The 18704-nt window shown below is 47.7% G+C and overlaps 1 protein-coding gene across 4 annotated transcripts in view; it reads right to left on the bottom strand.

Annotated features, from left to right (window-relative positions):
* AKAP1 (A-kinase anchoring protein 1) overlaps nt 1-7808 on the bottom strand; it is a 32143-nt gene extending 24335 nt beyond the window's left edge. For 2 of the 4 annotated variants that reach the window (XM_068530792.1, XM_068530795.1), the window contains exon 1: nt 7741-7808. The gene's annotated coding sequence lies outside the window, so the exon portion shown is untranslated. Of the gene's footprint in view, nt 1-261; nt 285-2109; nt 2433-7740 lie in introns of those variants that run through there. The other 2 variants (XM_068530793.1, XM_068530794.1) reach the window with 2 other exon arrangements.
* Nucleotides 7809-18704: the final 10896 nt, after the last annotated feature.

Genomic DNA, 18704 nt, shown 5'->3' with positions numbered 1-18704 from the left:
GACTCAAGAGACAGCAAGAAGGGGAGGCAAAGGCGAGGCTGGAGGGCTGCTGCCAGAGACACTGCTCCCCGGCACCACTGCGCAGAAGCCACGCTGAAGGTTAAGAACCTGGAAGAACAGGTTCACCCAACTCCCTCCAGAGAGGGGGACCAACTTGCCCCAAGAGCCAGGGGACTGTAGTTTCTGAATAAACAGAAGTTGACTGCAGCATCCACTCCAGGACAGAGTGCCTCTGTGGCTGGTAGCATGACGGGTACATACTGTGTGAGCCAACAGAGGTCCCCTGACTTCTCAGCGAATGCATCTGCCAGGAAGCCCTGGGGTCGTCAGCCTTGGAGGACCGCAGCTAAGCCCTCACCCACAGCGCCTCCACACCCTCAAATGAATCTGTCTCAGTAAGGTGGCCCAGCCCCCCTCCGGGGGGGGGCGGTTGCGGATGGAGGACAGAGACAGACAGAAGTCCTTGCCACTTCTTTGAATCGGACTCTGCGAAAACAACCTTGTTCTCCAGCCAACATAAACCACAGGCAACAGAGGACCTTATATGGCTCTAAGCTTTCTTAATCAGAAACAAGAGAGATGGGCTGGAGCTGGCAGCTCCAAGTGAGAGGAAAGAAGGGACAAGAAAGGGGGAAGAAAGGAGGGCAGCGAGGAACAAAACTTGTTTGTCAAACCCCTTTTTCGTATCTCTTCAGCCTCAGTGGCTTCCCAGTAAGAATTCCTGCTGAAGGGCATGGGTTTGCCTTCTCTCGTGGTTTTATTTTGGCTTAAGTCAGAGGATGCCAGTTATAAGGCTGCCGTGGATTCACAGTTTTACAGAGTTTTTAGTGCCCTGTCCTCAGGTTGGGTGACTTCCCATGAAGACAGAACTAATGTGATTTTCCTGAGAAATCGGCTGCTGGGTCGTCCTTCCCTAGGACAGCAATCCTGACCTAGGAGTGCCCGCTCACTGGGCTGCCTCGGTCACATGCCTGCCTGGCCCAGGAGGCAGGGGTGGGTCCTTGCCACAGGTCCGGATAGAAAAGGCAGCCCAGGGACCTCATAAGTGGCCGCACACACATACACATCCCCCACGACAGTCTCTAGGGTGGCTTTATTCTCCTTCCTCCCCTGATTAGGAGAGGCAGCAGCTCTGGCACCAGGACCTGCCCCGTACACTGAAGCCACATGCACTTGGCCCTCCTAAAGGATACCACCTGCTAAAAATAGCAGGACAGCACATGCTTGGCTGGGCGGGCCTCACCAAAGTCAAAGGACAAAGCAAGGAGGTTAGTCTCAGCATGATCTCTCCTCACTAGAGACCAAGCTCACGCCCATCCCAGTGCAGCTCAGGGCAAGCCACTCCTATCTCTCAGGAGGGTTAGGAAGGGGGGAGGGGCAGGAGATCTGTCTTCCTGGCCAAGGCTGGAGGGAAGGGGCGGCGGGGGCGGGGGGGGGGGGGGGGGGGGGGGGTGGGGTGTGGAGGGCAGCGTGCTGAGGGCTGAGGGCTGAGGGCTGGGCTTGAAGGATCCTGCTGCCTGCTCCAACAGGGAGCAAGCCGAGCTACTCTCAGGCGATGGCCCGTTGAGGCCAGGGGATGGTCTCACAACACTGTGAGGTCTGAGAGGCCACACTATTATTAGCCCGGGAATGAGTGACTTCAAGGCTGCCTTTTCAACCAGGTGACCAAACTAAGCCAGAGTCTTCAGAGCAGTTTTCCAGGCCCTAAGGCATGGTTACATAGCCTAGGAGGCTGTCTGCCCTTGGTCACAATCACTACTTGTGCAGGTGTCACTACTTGTGCAGCTTGAAGGCACTGGACGGTTGCATAATTCTGATAAAACACTTGCCTTAAAGATCCTTAACTTCTGTTTCCTGTAAAATGATAACATCCAAAGAAATGGGATACAAATACCTCCCTCCTAGGGCTGAATGAGGCTGTAATGACCTAACAGTTTGACTCAGTTTGTGGGATTTTATTCTTTTAAAAACCCAGTTTCACTTTCTGGATGAGGATGGAGGGGTAATGGGGCAGTTAACAAGAAACAGCCTCTAAGCATGGAGCTAGAGATACTGAACCCTGATCTAAGCCCCAAGACAGCCCAGTCCTGTGCCCTAGGATCAGCTTACCTTCCTCAGGACCTCCGTTTCCACATACACAAACTAGAAATTCTTTTTTTTTTAAATTAATTAATTTATTTTTGGCTGCACTGGGTCTTCACTGCTGCATGCGGGCTTTCTCTAGTTGTGGCGAGCGGGGGCTACTCTTCGTTGCGGTGCACGGGCTTCTCATTGCAGTGGCTTCTCTGGTTGCAGAGCACGGCCTCTAGGCGCGAGGGCTTTAGTAGTTGTGGTTCTCGGGCTCTAGAGCGCAGGCTCAGTAGTTGTGGCGCACGGCTTAGTTGCTCCTCAGCATGTGGAATCTTCCCGGACCAGGGCTCGAACCCGGTCCCCTGCATTGACAGGCGGATTCTTAACCACTGCGCCACCAGGGAAGTCCACAAACTAGGAATTCTTAACCTCATAGGACTGAGAGATAATAAAAAGGGAATAACATGCAAAAACCCTGCTAAGTTATCAGGTATACGGTAGGTGCTCAATAAGTGTCTGTTATGCATCTTCTGCTGTTGGGGTCCAAAAAAAGAATTCACATTATATGCCAAAGGCCAGTCTAGCAGGGTTCAAACTAAGCACACCCAGGACTAGATGAGGGGCATCTGGAAATAAAGCCCACTCCCCAGAGCCGGCCCCACACCAACACTTCGGGATCCCCACTGGGGACCAACTCTCCCCGAGGCCTTCAGTAAAGCCAGGCCTCCTAACACTGAGATGGATTGGAGGAGCAGAATGAAAATGACGCTTGTCCGTAAGGTGTCTGCAACCTGGTTCAGCACAGGGCCCACAATAAGACCTGCAGGAAGTCATCAGGTGAGTGAAGGACCAAATAGCAAGTCTCCTGACGTAACGACCAAGGCCAGTGAGCACATGCCTTGGAGAACCAGCGAGGACCTTTACACTGATAAACAGGCTCTCAAGCCAAAACAGCTTTCCAAAGGCTTAGCATCTGGCCCCTTCACTTCACACTCCCATCCCGAGACCCCTCACTACACTCCTTTCTCAAACTGTTTCATAATTGATCACTGCCCTCCAAGCTGGCAGACCGAAACTTGTTCTGAACATGCCATGGAGAGAGCTGATAAATAACTTGTTACCAAAGCTCTTGGGTTTGTGGAATATGGAAGACTAAGCCCAAACACATGATGCTTTACAAGGCGAGACAATGAAGCTTTTAGAGTTGGGCAAAGAACTAAGTCCAGTGCTGTCCAACAGAGCTTTCTGTGATGATGAAAATGTTCCAGAACCTGCACTGTCCAGTACTGCAGCCACTGGCCACATGAAGCTACTGAGCACTTGAAATGTGACTACTGTCACCAAGGAACTAATTTTTTAATTTTACTTAATGCTTTAAAAAATTTATATTTAACTAGCTACACATAACTAGTAGCTACCCTATAGGACAAGGCAGCTCTAGACCCTCAACCCTAAAGACAGATTTAGGAGAATAAAGATATTGTAAAAAATAAAAATATTTAGTACAGTAGCACCTTAGATTTAAGTGAACTTCAAATGCACCTAAAACAGTGGATTGTCATTTTTTTCTTAGACTTTGGCTGGTACTACCCAGGCATCCCCAGCCCAAACACACCCTGCCTCCCATACCCAACCCTGCAGGCAAACTCTACCTCCCAGCAGCCCTAAGGGGCTGACTAACTCCAGGGCTCTTAGGGGCACAATCTGAATGCCTTTGATGTTGAGCAACCTTCTTTCACCAGCTGAAGAAACTAAGACCTTGAGGGCCAACAGACCTGCCTGGAACCCCAGCCAGGTTTCAACCCTGAAAGCGGCACCCAGATCTCAACCTCCACCCCACCCACAACCCCCAATCCAGGGCTCTTGCTAAGCCCAGGGTGAAACAAGCCTCATCAGCCCTCAGCACTGCATACCTTTACTTCCAGAACTCTTCTGGGGCCCTGCTTTGTTCTAAGTACATGGGCCTCAGTGAGGACCGGCTAAGTGAAGGCAGCCAGGCTGTACTACCAGATGGGGACAGAATGTTTACTGTCAACTGCTGCAAACTTATCAAACCGAGCTGCAGAAACATTCAGATGGCAAGAACTGGACAGAACGAAGACCACTTAGTAGAACCATTTAGGAGGAGGAAAAGGACACCTCGAAAGTTCCTTATAACTGAAAGCCAGTCCTCAGAATGCTGAATGATAACACACATTCCTTGACTGCAACAAGCTGCTTAGAAAGCAACAGAAAGATTAGGTGAAAAGCCCATGGACTTGATGACTCCTTGTCCTTCTCACGAAAGCCCTCCAGAGGACCTAGTTTAAGTCCAAACCCACACTTGTCGGTTTCTCTGTCCCTCTATTTGTATTTTTTATTAGTCATTGAAACGATCCCGAATGAACTCTAGCTTCACCCTCCTCAACTGCACTCAGAGGTGTCAGGATTAAAGGATTAGGGAGGCGTTTGCTTGTAACTCACCTCCCACAGTAACTATCAAGGAAGAGGTGTCCCCTAAATTTTAGTTTCCTTGTCCCCACCAGCTACTTCTGCAGCTACTCTGTCCTACCCGAAACACTGTCACTGTTTTACACGGCCCAAGTTTAAAACTAGGTACGAGGGCCAGCAGGTTTGCTCGGCGGAAATGCCACACACAATGGGTACTTGATGTTAAATGATCAAAGGTGAAACCTGTGTGAGACATTACACCAGAAAGGGATGTGGAAGAAACAACCTGCCCTAGAAATGAAGGTTTAGGATTAAAATACATCCCACAAAGATTAGCAACTCAAACAGTATGAAATGATTTCAGTGGGATAAGAGCCCCATAAGGACCCACCACCACCTGCCCAGAGCAGAGGAAAACTCCCTAGAAAGGCAAGCTGAAGGTATTAACTCACACCCAAAACTTCCCCACAAGAGCACAGCAGTCCAAACTGCAGAGAAGCCCACTCATTCTAGACTCACAGGGAAGATTAGGAAGGAGGAGCCTGGGGAGAGCGGGCTGGAAGGCACCAGCTCACCAGGCACATGGGGTGTTGTAGGCTTGAGCCAGGAGGCTGGCTGGCAAACTGTGGGGAAGCCAATTTGTTTTCCCCCTCCTTCCAACCAAGTTTCCAGGTCAGAGGTTGGGGAGTAGGGTACTTTTATTAAAATTCAACTCACTTAACAGATTCAAGGGAAACTTAAAGTCAGTCTCAGAGACTCTTTAGGAAGGGGGGGGGGGAATCAATGCTTGAGCACCCATCATGTACCAGGCACAGTGCCATGCGCCACAAATATTATCTTAATTTGTCTTTAGGATGAGAGAACACTGAAAAGCCTAAAACTAGCCTTCACCCACAAACAATGGTTACAACCTGGCCTGGGTTCAAAGCCCAAGAATAATCTGGGTTACCAGGTAGAGCAAAACAAATTACTTTAAAATATTGATGCTGAGCAACCTTATACTGGAGACACATCCCCTTGGCACCTGAGCAGCCACTTCCAACAGACACCTTCACTGTCACCCTGCAGTGGCCAAGTTTGAGTGTACTTCCTAGAAACAGCTGGGAGGAGGAAATGATATTCCTCCAGCTGGGCTCCAGCTAGACAGTAGACCAGTCTCACTCACAGGCTGGGAGGGGATCAGTTACCTGCAACTTCTGGGCCATCACCTGACAATACATATGACAATAGGGCCTATTTAATCCAGGTAGGCACAAAGGCTTCAAAGATTTGCATACCTGTAGGACCCAGAGAACCTACTCTAGCCTAGGGCCATTCTTCATCCGAGAATATACCCAGGAATTACTACCCAGAACCCACAAAACTAGTTTTGAGGTTCAAGAGGAAAGGTTCAACACAAGTCAGAAAAGCTCCCCCAAAGTTACTTCACTTGTTTCCAGTGCTGAGAAAGTCTTAAATAATCAGCAGGTGAACCACCTGAACTTCAAGAAAAGAGGAATCTGATAAATGGTCAAATCATGCTGCCCTCTCTGCATTTCAAAGATGCTCTGTACCTTTAAGAGCAAAGAGGGTGGGTGGTGCTTACTAAGAGCCCAAACTTCTAAATAGAATTTAAGAAAAAAAAACTAATTTGGGAAGGTCTTAGTTACAGTAACAGGGTAGCAAGGTAAGGTTACTAGTTGCCAGAATTAATAGCTTCTTGTGAATGGTGTTTCTTGATCAATAATTTCGACAAAGGGGGTGGGGGGCTTCGATAGCAAACCAACCAACAGATATGACTGTACCAAGGGTCCAGCAACCCAGATTTCCCTGCAGGAAATAAATTTAAACACCAAGCAGCCTGAACTTCATAGGGGAAAGATGGCTAGTTTAACTTAATTGTCCTGCCCACACACCCTACCCGACTTGAGAGGCCTCCTCTCACACCTGGAGTTAAGTGCACCGGGTTTGTGTTAGCGGAGGCCGAGGGGCAAGAAGGCGCCGGCCAACCTCTGCATCTCCGCGGAGAAGGGAGACCGCGAAACTCCCAGGGCTTCCAAGCAGTCCCAGGTCGATTCGGCACCACCCACCACCAAAAGCTCCTACCCGTCTCTCATGCCTTCCTTGGAGGGGAAATGGGAGGAACCGCACCCAAGGGCACAAAATAGTAAAACTGGTGAAAGCCCGCCCCCAAGGCGTCCAGACCCAGGCCTGCCCAAACACACTTTGATCCGGAACCCCGAAACTAGCGTGGTCCCTCCGGCCCGAGGACCGGAGGTGGGTGCAGGCGGAGCCCGACACGTGACCCACAAGCCCGCGGGCATTAAGTCAGCGGGCACACGGGACAGGACAGCCTCTGCCTCTCCGACACCCTTTAAGGGGCTGCAAAAGCTAATCCTCTTGAGAGACACCAAGCCTTTTACATCGGGACCCCAACTCGGTTCAAACGGTTTCCCTCCGCCCGCAACAGGGTTCCAATCACGACCTATCTCCTAGCTCATCCTCCCGGTTCTGCAAACCGAGCCCCTTCCCCTGGTTCGCCGCACTGAACTCACAGGGGCAGAGCTACCAGCTCCGGTGTGCCACCGCCGGCCTCGGTGGGGAGCACCCCCGGGCGAGATGAAGGGGCCCAGAAGTTGGGCGAGGTTCCTGAAGTGACCAATTCAACTCCAATCCCTCAGGAGGGGAGAAGGAGTGCCCGCAGGCCTTGGGACACTTCCTCGCCCTTGTGAGCACCTGGTCCTGCCCACAGCCCGCCCGCCGGCGCCTCTCCCGGCTCAGACTGGGTACACACGACCTTTGAAAAGTAAACGCGTGTGGGGTTGGGCGACCTTGGGTGGAACACACTCAGGTCCGTCTCTCGGGAGAGTGTGCGCGCTTGGGGAAAGTTAAGCCGCAGAGGGGTATCCCGGGCGTCGCGCCCTCGCCTCCCGCCCCCGAGGATGGTGACGCGCGTGGGGAACACCGCGCGGCTGCAGAGCGCGGCCCCAGCCAAGCACACGCGATTTGTCAGCAAGAGCCCGGCGGAGAAGGACGAGGGAGCGCGCAGGCGACGAAAGAGAAAGGGCCTGCTTGACAGCAGGCGACGGGCCGGAACCCCCCTGCACGCCCTCAGCGTCGGGAGCCTCGCACCCCGTGAGTTCTGGAGCACGCGACGCACCCTGCACCTGCACCCTAGGCTCACCATCACCCCAGCGGCGCCGCCCTCGGAGCCCCGGCAGGTGGTCCCCAGTTCAGCCGCTCCCTGCGGCCCCAACTTACCAGCTCCTCGGCGACCGTCGGGATGTAGAGTCCTCGCGCCGCCGCCGCCCCCCGGCCCCTCGGCCCCCCCCCCCGCCTCTGCCCCTCGGCCAGGCCGACCCCGCAGCGTTCCACTCCGGCCGCTCCCCCACGTGCTCACCCACACCCGTGGAGCACAGAGACATTAAATACTGAGGACGCGCAGAGACGTGCCCGCGGCGCGACGCAAGGCCCCGCCCCCCGCCCTCTTGCCCCCGCGCCTTCCCGGCTCACCTGCGCGTGCGCGCCGCCGGCCGCTCCCGCCAGCGCCTCTGCCAGCTGCGCCAGAGGGGGCGCGGTCTAGAGTGTTCCCCCAACATCCCGCCCCCGCCGCCCGCAGCCGGGCCTTGCTCAGGCTCTCGCGAGATGAGCTGTAATCTCGGCTGGGCTCGGGAAAGAGGCCTGGCTGGAGTCTTCGGAACGCCCCTCGCTCCTCCCCCACCTACGAACCTCGAAGCTCTGGCCCCCCAGCCCTGCGCGAGTTCGCCAGCCTCGGGTGTGGGAAATCTCGAGGGGCCAGTTAGACCGTCTGCCTGGCTCTGTATAGAGAGGCCCCTGGAAAAGGCAGAGGGGCAGGTGATGCGCAGGGCTCCTCTTGCCTCCCTTGCCTATATATACTATATATTATAGATAGAATATAGATCTATATTATATAGATATATTCAATGTAATTCATCATTACATTGTACGCATGATTTAGTGATATTAATAATTGCACGATAATAACCGCGTAACGGGAGTACGTGGCACCACTCAAATGCGGCATTCTTGCGCATTTTCACAGCTTGGTGATGTCAAAGTGAAACAAACTTTCCTCTAAAGGGGGTTGGGTTTTGGAATAATTCCTGCCAAGAGATAGTCATCATGATCTATCAGTGACTCCCTGAGGAAACTTGGGAAAATAAATTGCCCCCAAACAGGTGAACAGGGTGGGGTTCCAGCTGGCCAGAGACATAGGGACTTTAAGTGAAAAGAGATCATGCTAAGAACTATTACTTGGAAACATGGTTAATCCTAACTAGTTATCAAATGCAAATTTAAATGATGATGAGATACCTATTGAGTTGTAAGTATAAGTTCATATATGTGTATGAATCCCAATTGCATGGTGTGATTAGGGACATGAAGGAAACAATCAGGAAAGAAATAACAAGAGACCTATTTTAGGTTCTGTGGTTCAAAAAGGCCTAAGGTGAAACTTAAACTGAAACCTACTTGATGAGGAGCTGGCCTTGCAAACTGTACTTGAGAATAAGGGTTGGGGAGTATTCCAGCAGAGGCAGCAACACTGCCTGTGTTGCAGGAAACAGCGTTTGCTGAACTAGATGGGTGTGGATGGACTACAGTGAGGTGGGGAGAGTGCTAGAAAAGAAGGTTGGAGACTATAAAGGGAGGAGGGGTTTTTTTGGGGGGGCAGGGGGTGTGAGGGAACCACTTTATAAACCATAGTAAAGCTTAGGTTTTCTTCTACTCTGTTTAGCTCTCAGGCATACTTCTACCCCAGGGCCTTTGCACTTGCTATTCCCTCCAACTGGAATATTCTGCAGAGCTCAACTCCCTCACCTCTTTCAAGTCCTTTGCTCAAAGATCACCTACTCAGTCTCAGTGAAACCTTCCTTGGAGTCCCTGTTTAATAACTGTAAAGACACACGTACACACACAATTCCCTGTCCTTCACGCCTTCTTTATTTTTCTTCACAGCATTTACCACTATCTACATACTACATATTTCTTTTACTTCGTGAGTGGAGGCATTGTTGAGGGTATGGCACATCGAGGGCACTCAGTCAAAATATGTTTAGTGAATGAATGGGAAGCCATTAAAGAGGGTTAAGTAGAGAGTGACACAGTATAATTTCTGTTTGGATATGGGAGCTGTAGCTACTGTGGAAAGAATGGGCTAGAGGAACACTAGCATAGAAGCAGTGAGACCAGTTGGGAGGCTGGTGCAGTGATCCAGGTGAGAAATGATGTTGGCTGAGCCGAGAGTCATGGCAGTGAACATGAAGAGACTGCTTTGGACTCAAGACAGATTTTAGAAGTAGTAGCAACAAGACTCGCTCATGTTGTTGGGGGTAAAGAAGAGGGGGCAATGCTTCCTCTGGCCTGAGTTACTGTGTGAAATGGGGTACAGTTTATTGAGACGGGGGAAGATGGGGGCAGAGAATCATTCGTTTCATTTTGGACCCATTAAGTTTGTAATGTGTTCGTAACATCCAAGTGCAAATAGTAATTAAGCTGGATATGCAAGCCTGCAGCTCAGAGGACTTGGGCTCAGAGGAGTGGATGGGAAATAAAATTATGTATTGAAAACCATGTAAAAAGTGGATATTTTAAAGGAAGACAATGCCCTGGTGGTGGTGGAGGTAGGAAATGTCCACAAGGAAGAAACTGAAAAAATGATGCCAGGGGGGTGAGACCTGGAAAGGTGGCAGGAAAAAATGGGGGGACGGAGGCAGAGGGGAGGAAGAGGAAGAAAGAGGTAGATGGGGCTGTGAGTATGGTTATGAGAAGGAGGGACAGAAAGCAGGGGCAAAGAAGGCGGAGATGTCAGTCATATCTATGCCTGGGGATGAGGGCAAAGCCTGCCAGGATAAAAGGAATGAGGGGAGAAAAGAGGAGTGGGAGAACGGGAACACTAGGGAAGGTACAAGACTCAAGTCCAAGGGGGAGAGGTGAGAACACAGATTAACTGTAATCACAACTAGAAATCAGCCCAGCAGCTGTGGCTGAGGAGGTGGCCACAAGGTCAGGGCAGTTCAGAGGTCAAAGAGTGATCCTAGTATGAGATTAGAAGATAGAGGAATGAGAAGGGAGGTGAGGATGGAATGTGAGTCTAAGAACGTGGCCATGAAGAAAATAGGATTCTATTATTAGACTTAAACTCCAACAGGAGCTCATAATGGGCAAAAGCCTGCTTAAGGCAGGGATTTTAAGCTAGGTTGCCCAAGCTTCTGGATGTCCATGAGCTCCCCGAAATTGCTCACATAGTTTTATAAGTATAGTATTTTCTGTGGAAATAAGTTTTTTTTTTAATATATTGTTTTTGTCTTATTAGATTAATATAACACCCCGAACAAAGTGAAACAAACCTCTCTTACTCTCCATCCCACTCCCTGTTCCCTTAAACTGCAGAAGCATTTGGTTCTGCCCCAGGACATGTGTGTCTGCAGGGAAGAATAAATGATCTCCTTCTAGGGAAGTCAATGGAAAGAGTTGGGAAGTAACAACACTAATGGCTAATACTTAATGAGCACTTAACGCACAGCACCGTTCACAGCACCTTATTCTAACCTCCACAAACCTCAGTCACACAGCAGCAGAGACAAAGTTTTTAACCCAAGAAATTTGGCTCGGAACCCATGGGTTAACCAGTTCACTATACTAGAGGCGGATCTAGGGATCCAGAGAGCAGTTTTATACAGGAACGTGTCTGCTATAGATTGAATTGTGGCCCCCCGCCAAAAAAAAGATAATGATGAAGTCCTAACCCCCAGTACCTCTGAATGTGACTTTATTTGGAAATACGGCTGTTGCAGATGTAATTAGTTGAGCTGAGGTCATAACTGGAGTAGATAGGACCCCTAATGCAATATGACTGGTGTCCTTATAAGAAGATGGCCATGCAAAGACAGCGAAACAGAGAGAACATCATGTGATGACAGCAGATTGGATTTATGCATCTATAAGCCAAGGAATGCCAAAGATTGCCCACAAACCACCAGAAGCAAGTAAGAGCCAAGGAAGGATTCCCTGCAGGCTTCAGAGGCAACAGAGCCTGCTAACATCTTGATTTTGGACTTAATCACTCCTATACTGTGAGACAATACATTTCTATTGTTTTAAGCCATCCAGTTGGTGGTACTTTGTCACAGCAGCCCTAAGAAACTGATACAGTGCCCTTCTTTCTTGAACCCACGGATGCCAGGTGGTACAAGAGAATGTGAAGCCATTCAGCAGTTGATAAAAGGTGGCTGTCCCCTTCCTCCCATCTGGACCCAAGGTGCCATGGCTTCACAAGGCAGAGGCCTCATCCAAGTGGCTATGATGAAAGGGCCTCAAATAGGCACTACCCAGGCTCTGACACCATCACCACTACATAGTTCTTGGGAATTTTCCAGCTACATATTTAAGATCTTAATTCTGGTTCTCTTCAGTGGGTGTCTGGCAGGTTGGCCGTTTCCCAGAGCCCCCTCCACTCTTCCCAGCTTCTTCCAGTTTTGAAGTGGAGCCTGAGAAACTCTGCAAGCTACTCCAGACAGGGTGAAATTCTACCCCAAACCAATTTAGGTCCTTCAACTATAGCCAAGCTCGTGCATATAGAGAAGCAATTAAACCTTCTATAGATAGATTGTTACCTACCTCATTTTGTTCCACGAGAGGCATCTCTTTGGGGCCAACCGTTGGGATCCGTAAGGCCGCACATGCTGGGTGCTGTATGAATGTTTGAATTGCTTGGACTCTATAAGAAAAACTGCAGTGAGCCCTCTCTGGTAAGGTTAATAATCTTTATGAAATATTTTTGTTAGTTTGCATACCTTGCTGTGCACCACTGCAGCTGGGATGGTCTGAAACAGCAAGATCCGGAAGTTTCAAGTAACTGCAGAGAGACAGGAACTTCCCTGGGGATGAGACATTTCGTCAAGGTGACCCACCTCTAGAAGGGATGGGGCAGAGCACATAGCACTATGGGGGCTCAGACCCCCCCCTCAAATTTTCAATTGCCCCCAGCCTCCGCATACCCTCTGCTATTTCTCTGGAACCATTTCCTTGCTCTATCCATTCTAAAACCTGGCAAGTTTCTTAGTCATCTCTGTCTTCTGTTTGATCAGGCATTCAGGTTTCCCATAGACTAGCACATTCTACCCAGGACTATCACTAGTCTACCCAGTGGCATTGTGCAGATTAGGTAACAAGGGTCCCTTCCCCCAGACAGACAGCTCTGTGCCAGGCACCATGGTGAGCGCAGTGCAATAGCACAGCCTAGATTTCAGTCCCTACTTGCCCTTGGGCTGGATACCCTTGTGCAGAACTTGACCTGCACAACCCTCCATGACATTCCTGTAGTTGGGAGGCAGCCTTCACAGAGCGAGTGCTGTCTACCATGACACAGTCATCCAACCAGACGCCTGAGGGTTTTGGGCACCATACTGAAGTGGCTTCATTCATCTAATTGCTGCCAAAGCCTAAAGCACTGCCTTGCTCAGCACAGGTACACTTGTGACCTCAAGGAACTTTGCCTAGACTCTGTTTCCTCATCTGTAAAATGAGGATAATAATAAGACCTACTTCATGGGATCGTTGTGACAATTAAGTGAGATATTCAGCATAAAATACTTTGCACAGTGCTGAGCCCAAGGATAAAAACAATTATTGCATTTCAAGTTCTTTCATCAATCAATCAAGAGCAAGTCAAGGTTCATTCAACAAATATGTATTAACAACTATTTTGTGCCAGGCATTGTGTAGGGTGTTGTGGTTACCAAGGTGAATACCCCCAGTGTGGTAGGGAAGGCAGACGTGAATGTACACAAAGGCTGTGTACAGCGGGATCAGGGCTGTGACAGAGGTCAGTACAGAGGTGGGAGGAGAGGTGGTAAATGTCAACGAGTTTCATTCTGCTTGTGTTAGGGTTAAAGAAGCTTGACTATATCATTGGTACTCCTTCTGCATTTGACATTCACCAAAATAAAATGTATTGCTTTAGTTCTATTGTTGCGTATCAATTCACCCCCAAACTGAAATGGCTTAAAACAACCATTGAGGGCTTCCCTGGTGGCACAGTTGAGAATCCGCCTGCCAATGCAGGGGACACAGGTTCGATCCCTGGTCCGGGAAGATCCCACGTGCCGCGGAGCAACTAAGCCCGTGCGCCACAACTACTGAGCCTGTGCTCTAGAGCCTGTGAGCCACAGCTACTGAGCCAGTGTGCCACAACTACTGAAGCCCGCGCGCCTAGAGCCCGTGCTCCGCAATGAGAGAAGCCACCAAAATGAGAAGCCCGCGCACTGCAATGAAGAGTAGCCCCCGCTCGCCACAACTAGAGAAAGCCCACGCGCAGCAACGAAGACCCAACACAACCAAAAATAAATAAATTAAATAAATAACTTAAAAAAAACCAACAACCATTGATTGTCAGCTCATCAGGAGGGTTTGTTTCTACTCCAGATGTTGTTGGCGGGGTGACTCAACTGAGATTGGAGGATCCAAGATGGCGTCACTCACATGTCTGGTGCCTGAGGTGAGATGGCTGGAACAGCTGGGCTGGCCAGGCATTTACCTCTCCCTCCTCGTGGTCTCTCCAGCAAGGAAGTGGAACATGTCTATATAGTGGCTTGGGGTTCCAAGAGGATGAAGGCTGAATCTGCCAGGTGTCTTAAGACCTAGGTCCAGACCTAGGCAGCATCACTTGTGCTGAATTCTATTGGTCAAAATAAGTCACCAGGCCAGTAGAGGTTCAAGGGAAGCACCAATAGACTCCACCTCTGGGTGGGAGAAGAGGCAGAGAACTGGGGACATGTTTAACCCACCACCTGTTATATCATATTCCATTTTACAGCCTATTTATTTATTTAATAAATTTATTTATTTATTTATTTTTGACTGCACTGGTCTTCGTTGCTGCGCACAGGCTTTCTCTAGTTGCGGTGAGCAGGGGCTACTCTTCTTTGCGGTGCACGGGCTTCTCATTGCAGTGGCTTCTCTTGTTGTGAAGCATGGGCTCTCGGTGTGCGGGCTTCAGTAGTTGTGGCACACAGGCTCAGTAGTTGTGGCTCGCGGGCTCTAGAGCGCAGGCTCAGTAGTTGTGGTGCAGGGGCTTTGTTGCTCTGCGGCATGTGGGATCTTCCCGGACCAGGGCTCGAACCCACGTCCCCTGCATTGGCAGGCGGATTCTTAACCACTGTGCCACCAGGGAAGTCCCATTACAGCTGATTTATGACTTAGGAGGTATCTATCAATAATTGGTGAGATTCCGTGGCTGCTTCAGAAATCAGTGGCGTGAAATGCAGTGTGGTATAGCAATGATAGAACACAGGGTTCAAATCCTCATTTCAGTACTAACTTGCTGTATGACCCTCGGGCAAGTTATCAAACCTCTCTTCCCACCCTTTCCTCATCTGTAAAATGAGGGGCAGTAAGATCTAATTTGCCAGGGTTATTTTGAGTATTAGAGAGAATGCATGGAAAGTGCTGGCGCCTGGTAGATGAGATAGCTGAGCAGTTCTGTAATACTGTTGTTATTAGACTGCCTTTCTTCTTCTTTATTTTTTTTAATTTAATTTAATTTAATTTTTTTCAGTTATCTTCCGGTCTTTGACCATTTCCTGGGCAAAGAGAAACATTTTATTTTTAATATTTATTATTTATTTATTTATTTTTGGCTGCCTTGGGTCTTCGTTGCTGCGTGCAGGCTTTCTCTAGTTGCGGCGAGCGGGGGCTACTCTTCGTTGTGGTGCGCGGGCTTCTCATCGCGGTGGCTTCTCTTGTCGCGGAGCACAGGCTCTAGGTGCGTGGGCTTCAGTACTTGTGGCACTCGGGCTCAGTAATTGTGGCTCACAAGCTCTAGAGCGCAGGCTCAGTAGTTGTGGCTCGCGGGCTTAGTTGCTCCGCGGCATGTGGGATCTTCCTGGACCAGGGCACGAACCCGTGTCCCCTGCACTGGCAGGCAGATTCTTAACCACTGTGCTACCAGGGAAGCCCTGTCTTTCTTCTTAAGTAAGGTAATAGGACTGGTAATAGAGTGGTTTCTTCTACCTGTCAGGGGAACACCTAACAGACCTCTAGTATTGCTTGCCCCTCCCTGAAAACCTCAGCAATTATGCTGTGGAGTTGAGGCATGGCTTTGTGAATTTGTTCAACTTTTTGGAAAGCAATTTAGTAATCATTAACAAGAGTTGTAAAAAACGTTCATATTCTTTGACCCAATAACCAGATTTCAAGAAAATTATTCCAAGGGAACTGGTTCAAAAGAAAAGCAAAATCCATATACATCAAGTTCTTCATTGCCATTTTCTGTAGAATGGCTAAAAATAGAGAAACAGCTTAAATGTCTAGTAATAAAGAAATGGTTAGCTAAATTATGATATGAATAAAAACTTATTGGAATATTACATGATTCCTAAAGTGACAATTATTATCACTACATGAAAGCATGGAAACATTTTTTAACAAAATGCTAAGTGACAAATTTAGAATTAAAGAATTTCTCTACATAAACAAAAACTAGAGACAAACAAGGAAAAAAAATTTGTTAGTGTTTGGGAAGTGGTTTTGAAATTGATTTATTTTCTTTAAAAATATTCCTTATTTTTTTATATCAAAATCAGAAAAAAAATTTAGGCAAGGCCATGTGGGAAAGTGGTTTATTAAAAAACAAAGGTCATGAAGAACCTAGTGGCAAGATGGGAATAAAGACACAGACCTACTAGAGAATGGACTTGAGGATATGGGGGTGGGGGAGGGGTAAGATGTGACAGGGTGAGAGAGTGGCATGGACATATATACACTACCAAATGTAAAATAGATAGCTAGTGGGAAGCAGCTGCATCACACAGGGAGATCAGCTTGGTGCTTTGTGACCACCTAGAGGGGTGGGATAGGGAGGGTGGGAGGGAGGGAGATGCAAGAGGGAAGAGATATGGGAACATATTGTATATGTATAACTGATTCACTTTGTTATAAAGCAGAAACTAACACACCATTGTAAAGCAATTATACTCCAATAAAGATGTTTAGAAAATAATAATAATAATAATTCCATTATCCTTTTACAAAAAAAAAAAAAAAAAAGCCACATCATAAAAGCCAGAGAATAAATTGCAGAGCTTTTAAAAATACAAATGCCCAAGCTCCTCCTGGAGATTCTAATTCAGAAGGTCCCAGATAGGGCCCAGTTATTTATATTTTTTCAGAGCTCCACAAATGATTTTGATGTACACGAGGGTGAAACTCATCATTATCCTTTCAAATGATCTAATAAACACTCTGTTTGATCAGAAATAGCAATACAAGGAAAACTTACATAACTAGAACTCTTTTTGCCTAATAAAATTTGTTCCTACTTGTGGGCCTTCTCCATTTCCAGTTATTTAGTTGTACTCTGATAAATTGTGCCCTTTGTACATAATCCAGAACACAGAAAGGACAGCTTTCGATAAACATGTGTGGTTCTGTACAATGTAAGGAAACAACATGACATAAGAGCTGATGACCTGGGGTTTAGCAGGAAGAGTAATAGCACCAGAAAAAAAATCTCATCTCCATATCAGTCAAAAGATATTGACAGAATTTCAAGGATCATCTCCCACTGTGACCAGCTGTGGCCCTTTCTTGAGGAATAGAGATAGTGGGTAGGCTCATGAAAACTAATATGCATATTTTTCTTTCTTTTTATATTGCTAACATTAACACATAGACAGTTATTGTTAAAAATGGAAGAGTATGAACAGATAAAGCCAAATAGAGCCTTGTTCTACCCAACTTAGTTTCCACAGAATATAGTGAAAGAGACAGTAGATTCTTTGCGAAAATCCTGGAGTTAACCAATTTTCACAGTAACTGTTTCCTGAGACCATCATTTCCCAAAGTGAGCTCTTTGTAAAAAGCAGTTCCTCAGAAGGCTGAAAGGTATTGCCTGAAAAGGGTTCCGTGATGAAATAAATTTGGAATGTAGGATTTAACTGAGGTAGAGAGGTTTCTTTGCAGGACTTGTCAGGGCCTTTGTGAATCTCTGAGAAAGAATTGTAGTATGAAATATGAAAACCTCCTCTTGGTCGATGAGACATGATTTGCAAAACACTTCCATAGACCATATGATTTCCAGTAAGAGCTAAATAAATGTTAGTTGTTAAGTCAAAGAAAATTAATACAGGGTATTATGATCCTAGGTTTACATTACTAAATTTGCATATTTCACCTAAGGAAAATTAACTTTTGTGTAAAAATTAGGAGATAAAATTTCTAGAAAATTCAAGAGCCTCTCCAGACAAATCCTCAGAACTGATGAAAAAGTTGACTACAATTTCCAGTAAAAAGAAAGTTGCCAAAAAAAAAAAAGCAAATAATTAGAAAATTTGATTTTAAAAATACCATTCATAATAGGACAAAAATCTATAAGCTATATAGGAATAAGTCTTATAAAATATGGTCAGACTTCTATGAAAAACAATTTAAAGCTTTTACTGAAAGACTTAAAAGTATTCCTAAACAAATGGAGAGATGATACCATGTTTGTGGCTGGGGAGACTCAATGTAGTAAAGATGTAATAGTCTCCATCTTTCACTTCCTTTTCTTCCTAATGAAGACCTTTACCTCTCATCCTTTCATTTTCTTGTTTCTTGTAATGTCCAAAAACAAAGAAGGTAGTAGCTCTTTCATTGCCAGAATGTCTTCTGCCTATCTTAATAAGCCTCTAGTGAGACACATTTTAGATCTCCATCTAAAGATCCCCAAATGGGGCTTCCCTGGTGGCGCAGTGGTTGAGAATCTGCCTGCCAATGCAGCGGACGCAGGTTCGAGCCCTGGTCTGGGAGGATCCCACATGCCGCGGAGCGGCTGGGCCCGTGAGCCACAATCACTGAGCCCGCGCGTCTGGAGCCTGTGCTCCGCAACAAGAGAGGCCACGATGGTGAGAGGCCCGCGCACCGCGATGAAGAGTGGCCCCCGCTCACCGCAACTAGAGAAAGCCCTCGCACAGAAACGAAGACCCCACACAGCCATAAATGAATGAATAAATAAATAAGTAAAATTAAAAAAAAAAAAAGATGCCCAATGGTACCCTGGTAGTTGTTTTTAAGGTTTCCAGTGTAATATTCGTGTAATATCAGATTCTGTGAGGGGCCTAGGCAATTTATTTGTGTCTTCCAACCATTGGATATCTCTTTGGATGGCTTAGCTAGAAAGGGCTTTTCTTGTGTTCGAAATTGCCAATTTAATTTACTAAGCA

Source organism: Eschrichtius robustus, chromosome 20 (assembly GCF_028021215.1).
Source record: "Eschrichtius robustus isolate mEscRob2 chromosome 20, mEscRob2.pri, whole genome shotgun sequence".
NCBI lineage: Eukaryota > Metazoa > Chordata > Mammalia > Artiodactyla > Eschrichtiidae > Eschrichtius > Eschrichtius robustus.
This window is presented reverse-complemented; position numbering and strand designations above follow the sequence as displayed.